Genomic DNA, 20,649 nt, shown 5'->3' with positions numbered 1-20,649 from the left:
TCTTTTTCTTTTCTTCTTCCCGTGGGCTTCCATTGAGCCGAAACAGGGGATCTCACAATCCCCCGTTGGCCGGCCGGCCGGCAGTGCAATCGGCATGGGCGGCCATCGGCAGGAGGAGGGGCGACCCTACGGCAAGAGGAAGGCCAAGCCGGTGGCCGGCGGCGGCCACCGACGCCCACATATTCAAAAAGGACCGAATCCCTTTCTCCAAGAAATCCGGCGACTCCGGTCGCCGGCGATCGTGCACACGGGCATGGGGAGAAGGGAGGAGAAGAGAGGAAGGGGAGGAGGCTCACCTTCGACGCCGGCGAGGCTTTTCCGGCGAGCAAAAAGGATGGCACAGGGATGGTCTCCGCGGTGGTTTTCCGGCGATTGCCGCCGACTGGGTCTCGAATCTTCGGTGAGAGGGTGAGAGGAGGATTCTCCTCCTTAAATAGAGCCGGAGGGGGGCTCTCCGACTCCGATTGGGAGCCGGTGAGATGAGGAAGAAGACTCCCTTCGGGAGTCTTCTCCTCTGTTTCCCCTTTTTTTTTTTTTTTTTCCTGGGCTGTGGATTGATTCTAGGCCCAATTGGGCCGGGTGATCACAGAAGTAGAATTAATTATTTCTGACTTGTCAAGACAAAGACCCGCTATTTTTGTTTTGTTGAGGTTGATTTTGAGGCCAGTGAGTCATTCGAAGGAGTAGAGTTTATGATATGTAGATATTTCTTTGAATAATTACAGAAGATGATTATGTCATCAACATATTGGAGACATCTGATTTTTTCGGCAATCTCTAATAGACCAACACCTGCAAACAAATCCTCGTTAGCAGCTAGATTAAGGACTCTGTCCAGCAAATCAGCAACTAAGGTGAAGAGAAGCAGAGATATCGAGTTTCCTTGCTTAATCCCACACTTGTCTTCAAACTACTTGCCCACACGACCATGATGAGAGCGGATTTAGAATTAATCAAACTGGATTTGATGTAGGTGATCCAGACTGGACCGAAACCTCACCTTTCCGGCATCTCAAAAAAAAATTGCCAAGAGATGGAATTGAATGCCTTCTCAAACTCTAGCTTACAAAGAACACATTTGTATTTGTTTCTTATGTAATAAGAAATAATCTCACTTGCTGAAATATAACTGTCACAAGATTAACCGACCTTTGATGAAGGCAGTTTGTACTGGCAAGGTCAACTCCTGTATACATCCTCTTAAATGATCAGCAAGAACCATTGAAAACATTTTAATGATAATATGTTCTATGCTAATCTTTCTGAAATATTGTGGAGTAGTATACTCATTAATCTTTGGAGTTTTCTTCCCCAACCCCACCCTCACATGCACCGCACGTGGCTTCACCTCATCAGGCCGGCCCAAAACATAAAGCATCACAACTCTAGCCATGATCGATATTTCCAACTCATAAAGCATCATGCACATAATTTTTCCCATGGTTGTGCAGACTCTTCTTGATCCTGATCTTACATGGGTAGTTGACTGAGCACTATAACTCATATGATTTATGGCTATTTCACGATGTGGTTTATGGCTACAAGGTGAAGAGTAGAACTCCTGTGCACCGTAATCCCTGGTGCTTCGTTCATGTCGATATCTTCTCTACTCGTCCCAACGGGCAGTTCCCAGTCGAAATGGTATAACATACTTGCAAGTGCTAGCTCCACTGTCAAAGCCCCAAAATTCATTGCAGGACACATTCTTCGACCGGAACCGAATGGTATCAGCTCGAAATTGTGGGCTTTATAGTCGATAGAACTATCCATGAATCTCTCAGGAATGAACTCTTCAGGGTCATCCCATGATTTAGGATCTTTTTCTATACCCCAAGCATTGACATACACTCTCGTGTTCGGCAGGATATCATATCCATGAATCCTAGAGTGTCTTATGGACTCTCGAGGAATTAGTCATGGGACAGGTGAGTGCAGCCTCCATGTTTCTTTCACCACAGACTTGAGGTATTGAAGCTGGTGAAGATCTCCTTCTTCCACCTTTCCTTTAGTTCCTAAAGAGGCTCTTATTTCTTCTTGTGCTATCTTCATCAGTCTTGGGTGTCTTACAAGCTCCGCCATAGCCCATTCTGAGGTTGCAGAAGCTGTATCCGTTCCACCAAAGAAGATATCCTAAGCAAAAGAAAAGAACAAAATGCGCTTTAAAATTCAGTTTAATGGAACTACATAAGAATCATAAGAAATTAAGGGCATCAGTAGAGTCTTGTACGGTTCCAAAATTAAGCACGAGTTGCGAATTTATTGGATTTTTTCACAACAAAGAAGTGAAAGTTAATTAACTATGCAAATTTTGACGAAGGATATGAGGTTTAAGAAACAGATTGTCACGCCCCGAACCCAACACCCAGGTCGGATATGTGATGGCCACACACTCCTTAGAGCAAGCTCTAAAGAATATGCAAGACCAAAATAAATCATTACAACCTTATCAACCATAATAACTTATTTCAACAATAATTCATTTCAACAATAATTCATAAAATTTACATAATTATAATTAACATTCTTTCAATCCTCTGATCAGGTATCAACGGTACTCTATCTTTGCATCCGCTCACTCACAAATCCATACCATAGCCAACCATGGACATCTTGTAACTCTGAGAAGAAAAGAAAGATGATGGGGTGTGAGCTTTACAGCCCAGTAAGAATTTCCATATCACACCAATATAATAATATAATCTGAAAATAAAGATAAGCAATAACACATAAAGTCTATGTTCACTGTCCAGAATACTGCAAACATTTATAGATTATCTGTTTTATCAAAAGAGATGCACTATCAAATATTAATAAATGAAATAATTTATTCAACGATTGTTTCATGTCTTATCTTTCTATTTTCTTCTATTATCACATCATCTTTAATCCTTTTCTTTTTTGGCTTTGGCTTTGGTTTTGGACTACCAGGATCATGCGATGATCTTTTATTCGGATCGATTTCTGTGATCTTCCTCGGATCGAAATATTCATGATCTTTCTCGGATCAAATTCTTCCACACATAAGCCTGTGGGGGCTGTCCCAGACATAAGCTCTTGGCAGGCTATTCCACATGACAAGGCCAGTCCAAATCATATTTCTCTTTCTTTTCATTTTCATAAAATTATAATATTTGACTTCATTAATCAATTCAAATTTTGCAGTGTAATAAATATGTCATACCCATATAATCATGCCATCAATCGCTGATACATATGTATTGATATAACATACTCATGCTCAAAATCACATAAATAAATAACAGTGTCTCAGATATAACAAATTCATCGATCTCAAATCCAACGATGCAAAATCAATGAGATAAAACCAATGATAAAATAACATATATAATGATGATCATGTATAGGGATTCTTATCTTTATCAGTGACTGATCCAAGCACAAAAATTAATATTCTTCTTTGATTTATGAATATCTTTAACAAAATATTTCACTCGATATCATATGCAGACAATCATCTCTTCATAACCCTAATCAAATATAAAAATCATATATAGAGAAATTATCGATAATCGATCCTAATAACACAGATCGAGGATCTCTCTTTGGATTAACCAAAATTAGGACTTGTCTATATATCAGGATCCTCCACTGATCCATAAGACTTTTAGAGAGAAAATTCATGAAAAGAGAAAAAAATTTAGAGAGAGAAAGTAGAGAGAGAAAGTGGAGAGAGAATCTTCGTATCCTTCAGATGAGGCAATCATGGTCGAGATCATCAGAGGTCCTATCAGAGTGACTCAATATGACAAGTGTTACAAATTTCGAATAGGATCGGACTGGGATCAGATCTACCGCATGAATTTCGGGGCAATCTCTGATCATCATATTTTTATCTCAAGTTTTATCCTAGAGTCGGTGATGCAGTTAGAGAGAGAAAGAAAAAGATTTTAGAGAGATAAAATTCATAAAGAGAGAGAGAGAAAATAGAGAGAGAATCTAGAGAGAGAAAATGGAGAGAGAAGATAGAGAGAGGAGAGAGAAAAGAGGGAGAAAGGAGGGAGAGGAGAGAGAAATTTTCTCTCTTTCCTTCTTCTTTTTTTTCTATTTTTGATTTGTTTTGTTTTCTTTTTCATTTTCTTTTCCTCTTTTTCCTTTTCTTTTTCTTTTTCTTTTCCTTCTTCTTCCCACGGCCTCCCTTGGGCCGAACAGAGGACGGACGAGGGGGCTCCAGCGAGGGATGGCAGCATGGCCAAATGTCCGACAGCAGGTGGAGACGGTGGTGGAGCCAAGGATGGCCGGCGATGAGGTTCGGCCGGCAGGAGATTTAAAAAATTTGAAAAACAGGGGATCCGCCCCTTTTCTTTTTATTTTTCGATCATTGGCCGGTCATCGACGGCCAAGAACTTCAGGAAAGAGGGATAGAGAGATGAGGGTCCAGTCTCGGGGATGAGACACCACAACCGACGGCGTCGGTGGTCGAAAAAGAGAGGAAAAGGTTCCGGCCGAATAGAGCAAACAGGAGTCACCTTGTTCATGAATTTTTCGGCGATCCCGAAGGTCGGAGAGGGTGTACGAAGCCATGAAAAAGAGAGGAAGGAAGAGAAGAAGGAGAAGAAGGGTTTACCTCAAGCTTCAGCAGCGTCGTCGGCTCCATTTTTCGGCGAGCAAGGGAAGTGGTTGCCGCGGCTTCTATGGAGAAAAGGAGAGGAATCGGACTCGATGATCACCGGTGGAGGGTCTTGAGAGAGGGAGAGGTTTATTTATAGAGGTCTCTAGAGCTCCGATGGTCCTAGGACTCCCTTTCCATCCAAGATTCATCGGAGAAGAAGACTCCCATCGGGAGTCTTCTTCCCATTCTGTTTCTTTTTCTTTTTCTTTTTTTGTATGGGTTTTGGGTTTTGGGCTTGATTCTGGGCCCAATTGGGCCGGGATGTTACACAGATACCGTTAGCACTGTTTTTATGTGATCTTTTGTTACATGTCCATCCTTTTGTAATCTAAGCAATACATCAACTATGTCTTCATGTTCGGGTCTCATCCTCTGGGGGTCAGAGTGCTCTCTAATGACCTGCTCATAGAAAGCATCAAGCATCCTAAAGTTCTTCTCGAGCCTGCCTGCTTGTCTGGTTAGCTTGTCCATCCAGCCTATTGATAGGAAGAAATCTGCAATATAAAAACTGCCTACTAATGCCTGCGTTTCGTGAAGAAGCTTGTGAAATATGCCCTTCTCATAATCACCTTCTTGATATTTCTTACCCATCGCAGCTCTGCAAATTATGTTATTTGCCAGTGTCATCATCAGCTTGCTAAGATTTATAGGAGTTGCTGAAGAGTGGGAGATGCTATTGATCATTAGTGAAATCTCTTCTTCCCTTATAAATTGTAATGATTGCACCCTCTTGGCGCTGAAAAGTTCGAGGATGCATATCTTTCTCATCTCTCTCCGATATCCACCATAGGGTGAGAACCTTATAGTCGAATAGTTGTAAGACAATTTGTCGGCAGGAACAAGGCGAGGCCTCGAGCAGAAGTCGAGATCATGAGTTTTCATTACTTCTTTGGCCATCTCAGCAGATGAGATTACCACTGTTGGCATGCTACCTAGTTCTAAATACATGAGAGGGCCATATTTTTGAGAGAGTTGCCATAAAGAGTGATACTATTTGTATATATACTCTTATAATTTTTTTTTTTGCATATCTACCCATAAGAATATTTTAATCATTTAAAATTTAAATCATTAATTTTTTAACGGCATTAAATAATATGGGTATATATGGAAAAAAATAAGAAAAAAGAAGAACATATATAAATATCAATTTTGAAAGAATATTCACGTAAATTTGAATGTTTAGAAGGATATACATGCAAAATACTTGAATGTTTGAAATGGATTGTTAAGACTAAATATTATGCAGATGGAAGCATCCAAAAGTACAAAGCCCGGTTGGTAGTAAAAGGGTATGCACAATAGCAAGGTATTGATTTTCAAAAAACTTTCTCCCCAGTTGCTCGATTTGAAATTGTAAGAATTATTCTGGCATTAGCTGCTCAATTAAAATTGCCTCTTTATCAATTTGATGTTAAGTCTGCTTTTCTAAATGGTGAATTAGAAGAAAAAGTTTATGTTTGTCAGCCTAATGGATTCATAGTTAATGGCAAAGAGGATAAGGTATACAAGTTAAAGAAAGCTCTTTATGGATTGAAGCAGGCACCGAGAGCATGGTACATCAAGATTGACTTATATTTTTACCAAAATGAATTTACAAGAAGTGAGAATGAACCCACACTTTATTTAAAAAGGAAAGGTAACGATTTTTTTTTTAGTTTGCCTTTATGTTGATGATATAATATACATGGGTTCTTCAAATTTTCTTGTGCAAGAATTTAAAAGAAGCTTGATGAGACAATTTGAGATGACAAATTTGGACTTATTGCATTATTTTCTTAGTTTTGAGATTAAGCAAAGTGAAGAAGAAATTTTTGTATCATAAGAGAAATATGCTAAAGATTTGCTGAAAAGGTTTGAAATGTTAAATTGCAAAGGAGCAGCCACTCTTATGAACATAAATGAGAAGTTGAAGTTTGAAGATGGTACAAAAATGGCAAATACAAAATTGTTTGGAAGTTTTGTTGGTGGCCTGATTTATTTGACACATACTAGACCAGATATCACCTTTTCTGTTGGTGTTGTTTCCAAATTTATGCATAATCCAACCAAGCATCATTTTGGAACCGCTAAGTGAATATTATGCTACATCACTGAGACAATGAATTATGAAATTTAGTATTCACATATAACTAATTTTAACTTGTTTGAATTTTCAGACAGTGATTGGGCAGGTTCTGTAGATGATAGAAGAAGCACTTCTGGTAATGTGTTCACTCTTGGATCGAGAGCTATTTCGTGGAGTTCAAAAAAGCAAGCAATAACGGTCTTATCATCTTCTGAAGCAGAGTATGTGGCTGCAGCATCTTTAGCTTGTCAAGCTTTATGATTGAGAAGGCTACTTGAAGATCTTTGTCAACCTCAAAAAGGAACTACTAATATAATGTGCGACAATCAAGCAGCAATAGCAATGACAAAGAATCCAACTTTTCTTGAAAGAACAAAGCACATCGACATTCAACATCATTTTATTCGTGACTTGGTGGCTAAAGGACTGGTGGAGCTAAAGTACTGCAATACACATGAACAAGTTGCAGATATTTTTACTAACTCACTTCCTTATAACAAGTATTTCTACTTCAGATCACTCCTTGGTGTATGCAATTTTGAATCAAAGGGGAGTGTTGAACGTGTCTGAGTGATTCAAAGTGCACTAGAATTTAGGAACGTGGCCTTTGCGCATATCTCCCATGATCTACTTTGTTATTTAGTTGAGTTAGTGGCTGTTATGTGACCGAGTGTGAAGGATCACGACTTGTAGTGGGGTGTTACCTAGTAATGGATGGGAACGTCTGTTACCATGAATGCCTATAAAAAAAAAGGGCACTGTATTGAAGTCTTTTGATGAGATATTAATGAAGTTTTCGTTCCACAAAAATTGTGTTAACTCTGATTCATTGCTTGTGTAGTGTTCTCATCGTAGAGAACTAAGTCTACCCTCCTCTTCCTTTTTTTATTTTTTTTTCCCAACAATGGTCCTTCATCCACCACTGGCAAAATTACTTGCTTGTAGTATGCTGACGATATTATCCTATTTTTCTGACACAAATCTCCAGCATGTTCAACACCTCAAATTTATGCTTTATGCCTTTGAGATTCTATCCGGGCTGAAGATAAACTTTGATAAGGGTTTACTTTACACTATTAACTTATCACAAACCCAAGCCAGAAGATTTGAAGTGACGTTGGGATGCAAGCTTGCAAGTTTGCCTGCCACATATCTTGGATTTCCTCTGTCAATTAGTCACATGAAAGCAGCTGACTGGAACTTAATACAGAAGATAGACAAGAAATTGGCTTCTTGGAAAGGTAAGCTATTATCTATGGGAGGATGTCTATCCTTGATTAATTCAGTGTTGACATCGTTGCCTTCATATTGGATGTCAAGCTACCTTCTTCCCACAACAGTAAAGAAAGAATTTTTTATTATGGAGAGGGCATAAGCAATGCAACGGAGGACATTGCTTACTAAGATGGGAAAATGTTTGCAAGCCAAAGAAGCTTGGAGTTCTGGGTGTTTTAAACCTTAGACTTTTCAACAAATGCCTACTCCTTAAAAGATGGTGGAGATATATGAATGAACCTACAAAAACATGGAGAATGTTAATTCAGAATGCATACTATGGCGACATGAATGTTCTTGCAGTGCCAATATCACGATCTTTGCAGGCATCTGAGTCTTGGAAAAGTATCTGTTAGGATTTGACGCCTCGAGATTCAGCCCACATTGAGCCCACAGTGAGGTTCGCGGCGAAAAACGGAGTCCAACGAGACCAAGATCACCTGAATCGGAGCTCGGATGGAGAAGATACGAGCTTTCGAAGATAGCACGAAAACCGAGGCGGCGGAGGACCGCCGGCGACCGGCGGCGGGCGGCAGCGGCGCGGCCGCAGGCGGCGGCGCGCGGGACGCGCGTCCCAGGCCCGCTGGCCCGCGTGGGACGCGGGACCCAGGCCCGGGCGGGACGCGGGACCCAGGCCCGCGCGGGACGCGCGTCCCAGGCCCAGGCCGCGCGGGACGCGCGTCCCAGGCCCAGGCCCGCGCGGACGCGCGACCCAGGCCCAGGCCCGTGCGGGACGCGCGACCCAGCAGCCTGCTGGCCCATCCCCGGTCCACCGTGGACCGGGTGGTCCACGGCGCGGCCTGTGGACCGCGTGGACGTTTCCCACTCGATTCTCGAGGTCCACGGCCCTATTCCGTGGACCGGAGCGCGATCTAAGGGTCCAGAGAGCTCCCGGTGTTGATCGGACGGCTTGGGACGTGATTTGGCTTGATTAAGGATTCCTAATCACCCTCTAACCTATGTTTAAGGCTTTAAAAGGCCTGAGACACAGCAGAGAACGAGCGGTTTTGGTTTTCTCGCCGCCGTACGAACCGAGAGGAGAGAGAGAGGCGTGAGGCGCTGTGAGAGAAGGAGCAGGAGGCTCCTGGACAGCGGTCGCCAGGCTCTTCAGGGGTTCAGGGGGTCTCCAAGAGAGAGAGAGCTTTTGTGAGGGGAACTTCATGTGAGAGAGAATTGGGTGTACAAGGGTTGAGGGTGAGGTCTCCTCTTGTAAAATTTTCTTTTCATAGTGAAGTTTGCATGCCCCGTGGAGGCGAGCTCTTTTGTGGCTGATCCACGTATTTTGATTGTTTTTTCTTCTGTTTTGTTTCTTCTTTCTTCCTGCTGCATCGCGTGGTACTGAAAGGGTCTTGGGAGGTGGTGTCCTGGCCAGACATCCACCCAACAAGTGGTATCAGAGCAAGGCGGTACAAGGACGCAGATTGCAGTGGTGGTGAGCAAGACTGAAGATGGAGAAAACAGGAACAATCAGGATGGAGATCAACAAGTTTGATGGTAAGAGCAATTTCTCCTTGTGGCAGGCAAGGGTGAAGGACGTGCTCATCCAACAGGGGTTGATCGAAGCTCTCTTGTGCGATGAGAAACCGACCACCATGGAGGTGCGGGATTGGAAACGGCTACAGATGCAGGCGGTGAGTACCATCCGCATGTACCTGGCGGATGAGGTGGTGATCCATGTGCTGAGCGAGACTTTCCCGACGGTGCTGTGGTCGAAGCTCGAGGAATTGTACATGGCGAAGTCTCTCACCAACACTCTTTTCCTCTGGAGGCAGTTTTACCAACTGCGGATGACTGAGGGACAGAGCGTGCAGGAGCATCTGAGCCACTTCCAGAAGATCCTCACCGACCTTCTCAGCGTTGGCGAGAACGTTGAGGAGAAGACCAGGGCGCTGGTTTTGCTGGCGTCGCTTCCTTCTTCGTACGAGTCCTTGGTGACTGCTCTTCTAGTGGGGAAGAGCACTATCAAGATGGACGAGGTCACCGCGGCGATACTCCAGAACGAGGTTCTCAGGAGGGAGAACCCAGCTTCGAGCTCAGGTGTCGATAGCTCAGCTTTGGTGGCTTCTGGAGGTGCAGGAGGCGGTAGACGGAGCGACAGGAGATCGCGTCGAGGGCGGTCTAAGTCCAAGAGGGACTTGAGCAAAACCAGGTGTTACCGGTGTGAGGAGTTAGGGCATCTAGCCAGAGATTGCCCTCAACTGAAAAATCGGACGGTGGCTGCTGTAGCGACGACCGGCAGCGATTCAGATGGAGATGTCCTGGAGATATCTGACGAGGTATCTACTTCTTCCCAGCAGTGGATATTAGATTCTGCATGCCCCTATCATGTGTGTTGCAGAGAGGAGCAGTTTGACTCCCTGGAGAACAGTGAGAGCACTGTATATCTGCCGGATGGATCGAGCTGTGCGATCAGAGGCATTGGGACGGTCAGCTGGAGGACACATGACGGTGCAGTGAGGAGATTGGGGGAGGTCCGATACATACCCGATTTCAGGCGGAATCTTATCTCACTTAGCAGACTGGATTCGAGAGGCTACAGGACGGTAGCTGGTGGAGGAATCCTGAGGGTGCTACGCGGCGATAGGATTGTGCTGGAGGGGAAGAAGGGGAGCAGAGGACATTATTACCTGGCAGGGAGCCCAGTGCGAGGTGGAGCATCGGGAGCCAGGTGGAGCCCAGAGCGAGGTGGAGCTCCAGGAGGCGGATCGGGCACGAGACAGGAGACTCGGGAGGACGAGAGGCGACGTCGCAAGGTAAGATTCCCCGAGCAGGTCTCAGGTCAGGAGGAGCACAGCATACGACGGAGATGGGATCGAGCAGCCTGGCTCGACTCCCATGTTTGCCCATCCATGATCAGCAGGCGACTGCCCCAGGGCATGGGGGCGAGGAGATCCAGAAGCTCTCGGAGTTTGGAGGAGGCTGAATATCGAGTCGAGGTGGAGATTGTTAGGATTTGACGCCTCGAGATTCAGCCCACATTGAGCCCACAGTGAGGTTCGCGGCGAAAAATGGAGTCCAACGAGACCAAGATCACCTGAATCGGAGCTCGGATGGAGAAGATACGAGCTTTCGAAGATAGCACGAAAATCGAGGCGGCGGAGGACCGCCGGCGACCGGCGGCGGACGGCAGCGGCGCGGCCGCAGGCGGCGGCGCGCGGGACGCGCGTCCCAGGCCCGCTGGCCCGCGTGGGACGCGGGACCCAGGCCCGGGCGGGACGCGGGACCCAGGCCCGCGCGGGACGCGCGTCCCAGGCCCAGGCCCGCGCGGGACGCGCGACCCAGGCCCAGGCCCGTGCGGGACGCGCGACCCAGCAGCCTGCTGGCCCATCCCCGGTCCACCGTGGACCGGGTGGTCCACGGCGCGGCCTGTGGACCGCGTGGACGTTTCCCACTCGATTCTCGCGGTCCACGGCCCTATTCCGTGGACCGGAGCGCGATCTAAGGGTCCAGAGAGCTCCCGGTGTTGATCGGACGGCTTGGGACGTGATTTGGCTTGATTAAGGATTCCTAATCACCCTCTAACCTAGAGCTTTAAAAGGCCTGAGACACAGCAGAGAACGAGCGGTTTTGGTTTTCTCGCCGCCGTACGAACCGAGAGGAGAGAGAGAGGCGTGAGGCGCTGTGAGAGAAGGAGCAGGAGGCTCCTGGACAGCGGTCGCCATGTTAAAAATCCCAATATCCTCTAACATGCCCTCCAACTCTAGAATAGATATTCTATCAGGATCAACACTATCATATATAGAAATTTGGCACCCAATTTATTGTACTGTAGGCCTGAATATGAACTTGCCACCCTAACGAAATGTGATAGAAAAAAAATCGGTAGCCAAATCTAAACCCTAGGCCACAACTACAGACAAATGAAACCATTATTTAGCAAGGCATCAAGAATATTTTGAATATGCAGTATCACTTATTCATTAAATATAAGCAGCACAATAAAAATCTCTACCAAATTCCTTCCAAATCAATGTCAACATTTGACCTAGGGCACAACCAGTAACAAACACCGTATGGCACAACTAGTGACAAATAAAGGCAAGTACCTTCGTGGTTTTTAGAAAGCCAAGCACAATCATACATCCTATAAACCCAAAATAATATGGATACAAATCTTCATTTGATGCGGAAAGCAAGATCGATGAGGATTCCCATAAACCTAGAGTGAGTATCAGATTTGGGCGGAAGAAGAAGGCCGACGAGGATTCCCACAATACGCAGATCGACGTTCGATTCGGAAGAAGAAGGCCGGCGATGATTGATGGTCTTCTTCGAAGAGGGGAAGAACAATTTTTGACGGGAAGAGAGAACTGGAGGAGGGGTCCTGAGAAACTAGGGCAGAGGCGAAAAAATTACTTGAAGAAGGGAACGAACACTGTCATTTGGGAAGGAAATGATTTGGCACCGAATACCATATCATCATTTTTCTTAAATAACTTGTTTCCAGCTCAGCGCTGGTGCCACCTATTCCAGTTAAACCAACTACATGTGCACCGATAGCGCCAAATAGGATTTTCGGTGAGAGAAAGTCACCACAAATGGGATGAAGGGTAACATTAAAATGGTTCGAAAATTTTGGAGACTAAAAGTTACGGTTTCATAGTTTAAGGATCATTTAAAAAAATATGATATAGTTTAAGGACTAAAAATATAATTTATCTTAAAAAAAAAAAAAGGTAAACTAAATGCTTCCTGGGAACATTGACTTCCTATCAAAATATCTAATATTGTAAAATGCATGATGAATTGATGAGGCCCTCTTAGATTAATTTGAGATGTTAGTGAAACTAAATGCTAGATGGATGACTGTTACTTCATCAAAATATCTAATATTGTGAAAAGCATGAAGTATTGATGAGGTCCTCTTAGATTAATTTAAGTTCATATAACACAGTATCTTCTTTCTATTCCATCTTCTTTGGATTGGCTTATTGATTATTTACAAGTAATTTTAAAAATCCAGAACCAGACTAATTAACAAGATGCCAGAACTGAACAACCAACCAGCTTATTGTATCGTTTTATGTTTGCAATTTACACCAAACTGTAAAGATTAGCCGAAGCCGGCTGATGGGAAGTATATGTTTAATGAGACAAGCAGGTGTGGGATAATCAAGCATAATAGCATATTAAAACAAAGAATAAACACAAGATGCAATTTCTAGTGATGCCAATTATTCACTAATTCTTCTTCACGGTAAGATGTGGGTATATAATAGAATGCGATGCATAGATTTTCCAACCCCTTAAAATTTAGGTGACCAAACCAAAGTTGTCAAAAATACAACTAATTCTAAACATTGGTTTTAAAGTAAGGCAAAATTTTTATGGCAAAAGAAAAAGGAGAGACAAAAAAGCCATGGAGAAGCAGATGCAATATCCGATTCAAGACCTGATGAACCAAACGCTAGAGGAGAATCTGAAAAAAAGAAGCTATAATTGTAAGTCTGAAAAAAAGAAGCTATAATTGACTTACAACTGTAATTGAATTTCCAAACAGCAAGCATTTAAATTGTTTTCCTTCTAACTTTCTGAGATAATTCTACTTATTATTGGCAGTGCATGTCCTGCTCATGTGTGAAAAGGAAAGGATCTTAAGTAAACTAAACTCCTGGTGGGGAACATTGACTTCTTATCAAAATATCTAATTTTCAAAAACACACGATGAATTGATGAGGCCCTCTTAGATTTGTCTTTTTGTTTTTGTTTTTGTTTTTGTTTTTGTTTTTAAGGTAATGAGGGCCTCTTAGATTAATTTAAGATGTTAAGGTGTCACGCCCCAAACCCGGGACATAACACGGCCATGCTACCGAGGGATGGACCCACGATAACACGAAGCCAAAATTCATCTTCTTAAATATAATAACAGGTGTATCTCAAATAAATATAATAATAAAGTTCAATTCAATTATTTAATTAAACCAAAACTGGTTCAGAGCATCTAAATCCAGAGATAAAATAATCCAAGTCTTAAAATTCATAATGACTACAATCCATAAACATAAACTGAATTCCTAGAGCAAAATTTCTAAACTTGCTTTACTGATCTCCAAGCCTGGATTCTCTTTCCTTCGATCCTAGCCTTATTTCTCTGTACATGAAAGAGAAAACAAAAAGAATATGAGCTACACTAGCTCAGTAAGTAGACTTCCGCTTCCTTACCGGATCAAGCATAAGTTTTCTATGATAATGCATCATTTAGCAAATAATTATTGCAAAAATAAATATTTCATAGAGCATATAATAAAATAAGTTATAAGCTCATCATGCATGCATAAATCATGTATATTTCACAATTATGAATCGTAAATCATTTTCATCATGTATTCATGTCATGTTTCAAAACATTGCTCACAGACATTCGTGCTAAGGTCACTATTATACCCGTGACAGGGCCATGTTTCTTAATCGACAGAGTTCTTAATTCATGTGCCAACTTTATACCTGCTAGCAGGGCCATGTTTCATATGGATGCTAGCTCCGGATGTCGATCATCCCGAAAGAATTCATTCATAGCCATCTGAGAGCCTTTGAAATCTTTATATCTTTTTCTTAAAGCATACATATACATAGATGGAAAAACAATGAAATTCATGCTTCATAATCATGCTATTTTCATAAGACATATTCATGAAATCAATGCTCATAATAAAACATGTTTTTTCATATCATATATGCCGATCCTTATTTTATGAAAAATTATGATTTCATCAATAGCAATTCTTTACATAAAAACATGATCATTTAAAAATAAATAAGGAGCATAAGATCCACTTACCTCGATTGTCCGGGACCTTTTAATCTTCCTTAAAAGAATCAGACAGTCCTATTTAAAATATTAAATCATTAATAAATTTTATATTTTTAATAAAATTATATAATATAAAAAAATGACCGATTTGATGATCAGTCCAATAAATCTCTCCCTTCGGCTCTAACCCGATCTAAGGTCATAGGTCCCTAGGTCCCTAGGAGTGGAGAAGATAGCCTAATAAGGGATTCATAGGATTTTTTGGAGAGAGATTTTTTTTAGAGAGAGAAAGTAGAGAGAGAAAGTAGAGAGAGAATGAATCCAATTCTAGAGAGAGAAAGACTTTAGAGAGGGATGAGAGAAACTTTCTCTTTTTTTTATTCTTATTATTTATATATTTTTCTTTTCTTTTCTTTTTCTTCTTTTCTTTTCTTTTATTATTATTATTATTATTATTATTATTATTATTATTATTATTATTATTATTATTTGACTATATATTTTTCTTTTTCTTTTCTTTTTTCTTCTTCTTCTTCTTCTTCTTCTTTCTTTTCCTTTTCTTTTTCTTTTTCTTTTCCTTTTTCTTTTCTTTTTCTTTTTCTTTTCCCTCCCGTGGCCTTCTTTGGCCGGAACAGGGGACCTAGAGGTCCTCGTTCCCCACGTCGGCCGTTCACGGCCACCCCTTGCCCGACGGTGGCCGGCGGCAAGGGAGGCCTTCCCTCGAGTTCGGAGAGCCTGTACCGGCGGTCGGGGATGACCGTCGGTGCCGAAAAATCGGAGAAAAGAGGAGGCGAAAACAGAAGTTTTCTTTTCCAGCAAAATTCGACGACCCCGTCGCCGGCAATCGTGCCCACAGGCACGGAAAAGAAGAGAGAGAAGAGAGGGAGAGGAGGGAGACCTTACCACAACCTCCGGTGACCCCCACCGGCATGAAATCGCGGCGAGCACAGGTCGAGGGGCCGCGGCTTCAAACGGGAAAATCGGAGAAAAACTCCAACGATCGTCGGTGCCTATTGGATCTACACTTAGAGGAGAAGAGGAGGGTTCTTATAGAGTTCGTCCTAGGGTCTTTTAATGGTCCTAGGACTCCGATTTTTGATCAGAAACAGGGAAGAGGAAGACTCCGATCGGGAGTCTTCCTGCTCTATTTTTTTTTTTTTTTATACAGGGCTTAGTGGGTCGGGCTTTCATATTCTACCCCCCTTACAAAAAAAATTTCGTCCTCAAAATTTAACATACCTTCATTTTCAAATAAGTGTGGATATCTCGTCTTCATATCGTCTTCAAGCTCTCAAATAGCCTCTCTCTCTTCATGATTACTCCAATGAATCTTTACGTATGGAATGGTACGCCGTCTTAGAACTTACTCTTTTCGATCAATAATTCGCAGGAAAAATTCTTCATAGGTTAGATCTTCATGAACTTGCAATGGCTCATACTTTATCACACTGTTTGGCTCAGGTACAAACTTCCTCAGTAGTGAAACATGAAAGACATTGTGCACTTTGGATAAATCTGGTGGTAAGGCTAGTTCGTATGCAACATCTCCTACTCGATTTAAAATTTCAAAAGGTCCAATATATCGCAGACTCAGCTTGCCATGTCTCCCGAACCTCATGACACCCTTAGTAGGTGATACTTTTAGAAAAACATGATTACCGACCTGAAATTCTAATTCTCTTCTTTTTCTATCTGCCCAACTCTTTTGTCTATCCTGTGCTGCCTTGAGTCTTCTCTTGATTAGATAAATTTTATCTCTGGCATCTTGAACTAACTCGGGACCAATTAATTTCTTTTCACCCACTTCATCCCAATACAGAGGGGATCTACACTTTCTTCCATATAGGGCTTCATAGGGTGCCATCAGGATACTAGAATGAAAATTGTTATTATATGCAAATTCAATCAATGCCACATGATTATCCCAATGTCCTCCGAAGTCAAAAGCACAAGCTCTTAACATATCCTCCAGAGTTTGAATTGTCCTTTCAGATTGGCCATCGATCTGAGGATGGAATGCAGTACTAAGCCTCAATTCTGTTCCCAAGGCATCTTGAAAACTTTTTCAAAATCTAGATACAAATCATGGGTCTCGATCAGATACAATACTTATTGGAACACCATGCAGACGTATAATTCCATCAATGTACATCTGGGCTAACTTATCAAGCAGAGTGCCAACTCGAAAAGGTAGAAAGTGAGCTGATTTAGTAAGCCGATCAACAATCACCCACACTGCATCATTTTTTCTTGTTGTCCTTGGAAGTCCAGTAATGAAATCCATCGTGATATGTTCCCATTTTCATTCTGGTATCTCTAATGGTCTTAGCAGACCAGCAAGTCTTTGATGTTCGGCTTTCACTTGTTGGCATACCAAGCATTGAGATACAAATCGAGCTATCTCCTGCTTCATTCCATTCCACCAGAAGAGTTGTTTTAAATCTCTATACATTTTTGTACTATCAGGATGAAAAGAAAAACGAGATTTATGGGCTTCTTCTAAAATTTTCTTTTTTAGTTCAGGATCACCTGGTATACATAATCTATTCCCAAAATAAAGAGTTCCATCTGTATGGAGTCTAAACTCAGTTCGTAATCCTTTCTCCATGTCCTTCTTAATCTGACATAAATGAATATCACTTTGTTGGGCCGCTTTTATCTGTTCGATCAATGCTGATTGTACCATTAAATTTGCTAATACATTCTTAACATCAGAACAAGTCACTTCAATTTACAAATCTTCAAGATCCCTAAGAATTTGTTGCTGAAAGGATAGCAGAGTCATCACATTCGCTGAAGACTTCCTACTAAGTGCATCTGCCACCACATTAGCTTTTCCAGGATGATATTTAATATTTAGATCATAATCTTTTAATAGTTCAAGCCACCTTCTTTGCCTCATATTCAGCTCTTTTTGAGTAAATAAATATTTCAAGCTTTATGATCAGTAAAGATTTCACATGATTCTCCATATAAATAGTGTCGCCAAATTTTTAAAGAAAAAATAATAGCTGCTAACTCCAAATCATGGGTCGGATAATTCTGCTCATACGCTTTTAATTGTCGAGAAGCATAAGCTATGACCTTATCATTCTGCATCAACACACAACCTAATCCTTTCTTAGAAGCATCACTATAAATGACAAATCCTCCTTCATTAGATGGTAGGGTAAGAACTGGGGCAGATATCAATCGTTGCTTCAGATCTTGAAAACTCTGCTCACATTCACTGCTCCATTCAAATTTTATTCGTTTCTGAGTTAAGCGAGTCAGAGGAATTACAATTTGGGAAAATCTCTTGACGAATCTTCTATAATAACCAGCCAAGCCTAAGAAGCTTCTAACTTCCGTCACATTAGTCGGTCAAGGCCAATTTACCATGGCTTCTTTCTTCTTTGGATCGACAAGATTCCTTCCTTGGATATTACATGGCCGAGGAAGACAACACTATCCAACCAGAATTCATACTTGCTAAGCTTGGCGAAGAGCTTCTCTTTTCTCAAGGTCTGAAATACGATCCTCAGATGTCTCTCATGTTCCTCTATATTTTTAGAATACACTAGGATATCATCAATAAAAACAACAACGAATTGATCCAGATACGGCTTGAAAATCCTGTTCATCATATCCATAAAAGCAGCCGGTGCATTGGTTAGTCCAAAAGACATTACTAAAAATTCATAATAGCCATACCTGGTTCTAAATGCAGTCTTAGGTACATCTTCATCTCTAATTCTTAGTTGATGATAGCCTGATCGTAAGTCAATTTTGGAGAAAACTTGATCACCCTGAAGTTGATCAAATAAGTCATCTATTCGTAGAAGAGGATATTTGTTCTTTATGGTTACCTTGTTCAACTCCCGATAGTCAATGCATAATCGCATGCTTCCATCTTTCTTTTTCACAAATAACACAGGAGCTCCCCAGGGTGATGTACTTGGCCGGACAAACTTTTTATTCAAAAGTTCTTGCAGTTGATCCTTTAATTCTCGTAATTCTACGGGAGCCATCTGATAAGGAGGTTTCAAAATAGGTCCGGTTCCTGGGGTGATATCAATTTTAAATTCAACTTCATGCTCTGGGGGCAATCCGGGTAGTTCATCTGGAAAAATATCAAAAAATTCCTTGACAATTGGGATATCATCCAGCTTTATCTTTTCCTTCTTGACGTCTATTATATGGGCCAAAAATATTTTGCATCCTTTCCTTAAAGCTTTTCTTGCGTTCATGATTGAGATAATACCCAAAGATTGTTTGGATTCCGTATTATGAACTTCGCCTTGAAAGAAGAATTGCGGTTCATCCGGAATTTGAAATACCACTCTTTTTTCAAAACAATCAATATGTGTATGGTATGAAGATAACCAGTTCATCCCAAGAACTACGTCAAAATCATACATATTTAGCTGAATCAAATCTGCTGCTAATTCTTTTTCTTCTATTTGAATTATGCAATTCTTGAAAATAATGTCAGCAACAACAATATTTTTAAAATGTGTGCTAACATATAATGGTTCATTTTAGTTTTTCAGGCACACAATTCAAAGAAGTAGCAAACTTGAGAGATATAAAAGAGTGTGAAGAGCCAGAATCGAATAACACACGAGCATAAATAGAATTGACTGGAATAATACCTGTCACCACTTGATCATTTGCATTGGCCTCCTGCTGGTTTAAAGTAAACACTCGTGCATTTCCTTTTTATTTTTGATCAATTGGTTTGTTAGATCTAGAGTCATCTCTTTTTTTATTTGGGCAATCACGAGCCATATGTCCTTTTTCACCACATAAGAAGCATGCTCCAATCCTCTTGAGACAAGGTCCATTGTGATTTTTCCACAGTAGGAGCAGGATGAAGATTCTTTCTTCTTATCAGAGTTATTATTTTTGAAATTTTTCTACTGATCCTTTAGATTCTGCTGATCTCGGTCTCTTCTTATCTTCTCTTTCTAGTTCTGCTCTTTTCAATTCAGATTTCACTTTCAAAGCTCGCTCCAGTACGTCCTTGTAGTTATTGAAAATATGAGAAGACAGACGGGATCGAATTCCATATCTTAGACCTTCTTCTTCTTCTTCTTCTTCTTCTTCTTCTTCTTTTACAGGGCTTAGTGGGCCGGGCTTTCATATAAGGAAACTAAATGTTAGGTGAACGATAGTTACTTCTTACCAAAATATCTAATATTATAAAAAGAATGAAGGATTGATGGGATCCTCTTAGATTAATTTAAGTTCCTATAACATGGTATCTTCTTTCTGTCCATCTTCTTTCAATTGGCTTATTGATTATGTACCAGTAGTTTTTAAAATCCAAACCATACTAATTAACGAGATGCCAAAACTCCCCTCTCAGAAAACCTTTTCGTTTTGAAACTTTTTTGGGTCCAGAATTCTGAACTTAAAGATCTGATCGCAGCCTGGTGGAAGACTGCACCCAACTCCCCTGATGCATCAACTCTTTGGTTTTGAAATTGGGATACTTAAGAAGAAGGCTCAAGGTATGGAACAGAGCAACTAATGGAAACATTCTGAGGAAAAAAGACTCAAATAAAAGAACAAATTCTTGGCCTCGATGCTCAAGAAGAGAGCAAAAACCTGTCCTCTGCAGAACATGGTAGAAGGAAAGCACTTAAGAATCCGCTGGAAGATATTCTGCAAGTAGAGGAAACTTTATGGAAACTTAAGATCACATGTCACTTGGCTTTTTGCAAGGAGATCGTAAAACGAAGTTTTTCCATGCTTATGCCAGTGGCCGAAGAAGGAAAAATCTCATTACAAGCATCGACTGTGGAGGGTCTATAACTACCGAACCCAAAAAAATTGAAGACACCTTCCTAAGTTACTACTCAGAACTGCTTGGTAAAGCCTCTTCAACGACCTCAATGGCAGATTGGAAATCTCTCTATCCAACACAAATGCAGCAACCAT

The 20,649-nt window shown here is 41.5% G+C and overlaps 1 pseudogene; it reads right to left on the bottom strand.

Annotated features, from left to right (window-relative positions):
• Positions 1–1,378: 1,378 nt before the first annotated feature.
• On the bottom strand, positions 1,379–20,649 carry LOC140856525 (cytochrome P450 71A9-like; annotated as a pseudogene).

The sequence above is a fragment of the Elaeis guineensis genome, chromosome 1, assembly GCF_000442705.2.
Source record: "Elaeis guineensis isolate ETL-2024a chromosome 1, EG11, whole genome shotgun sequence".
NCBI classification, from domain to species: domain Eukaryota; kingdom Viridiplantae; phylum Streptophyta; class Magnoliopsida; order Arecales; family Arecaceae; genus Elaeis; species Elaeis guineensis.
This window is presented reverse-complemented; position numbering and strand designations above follow the sequence as displayed.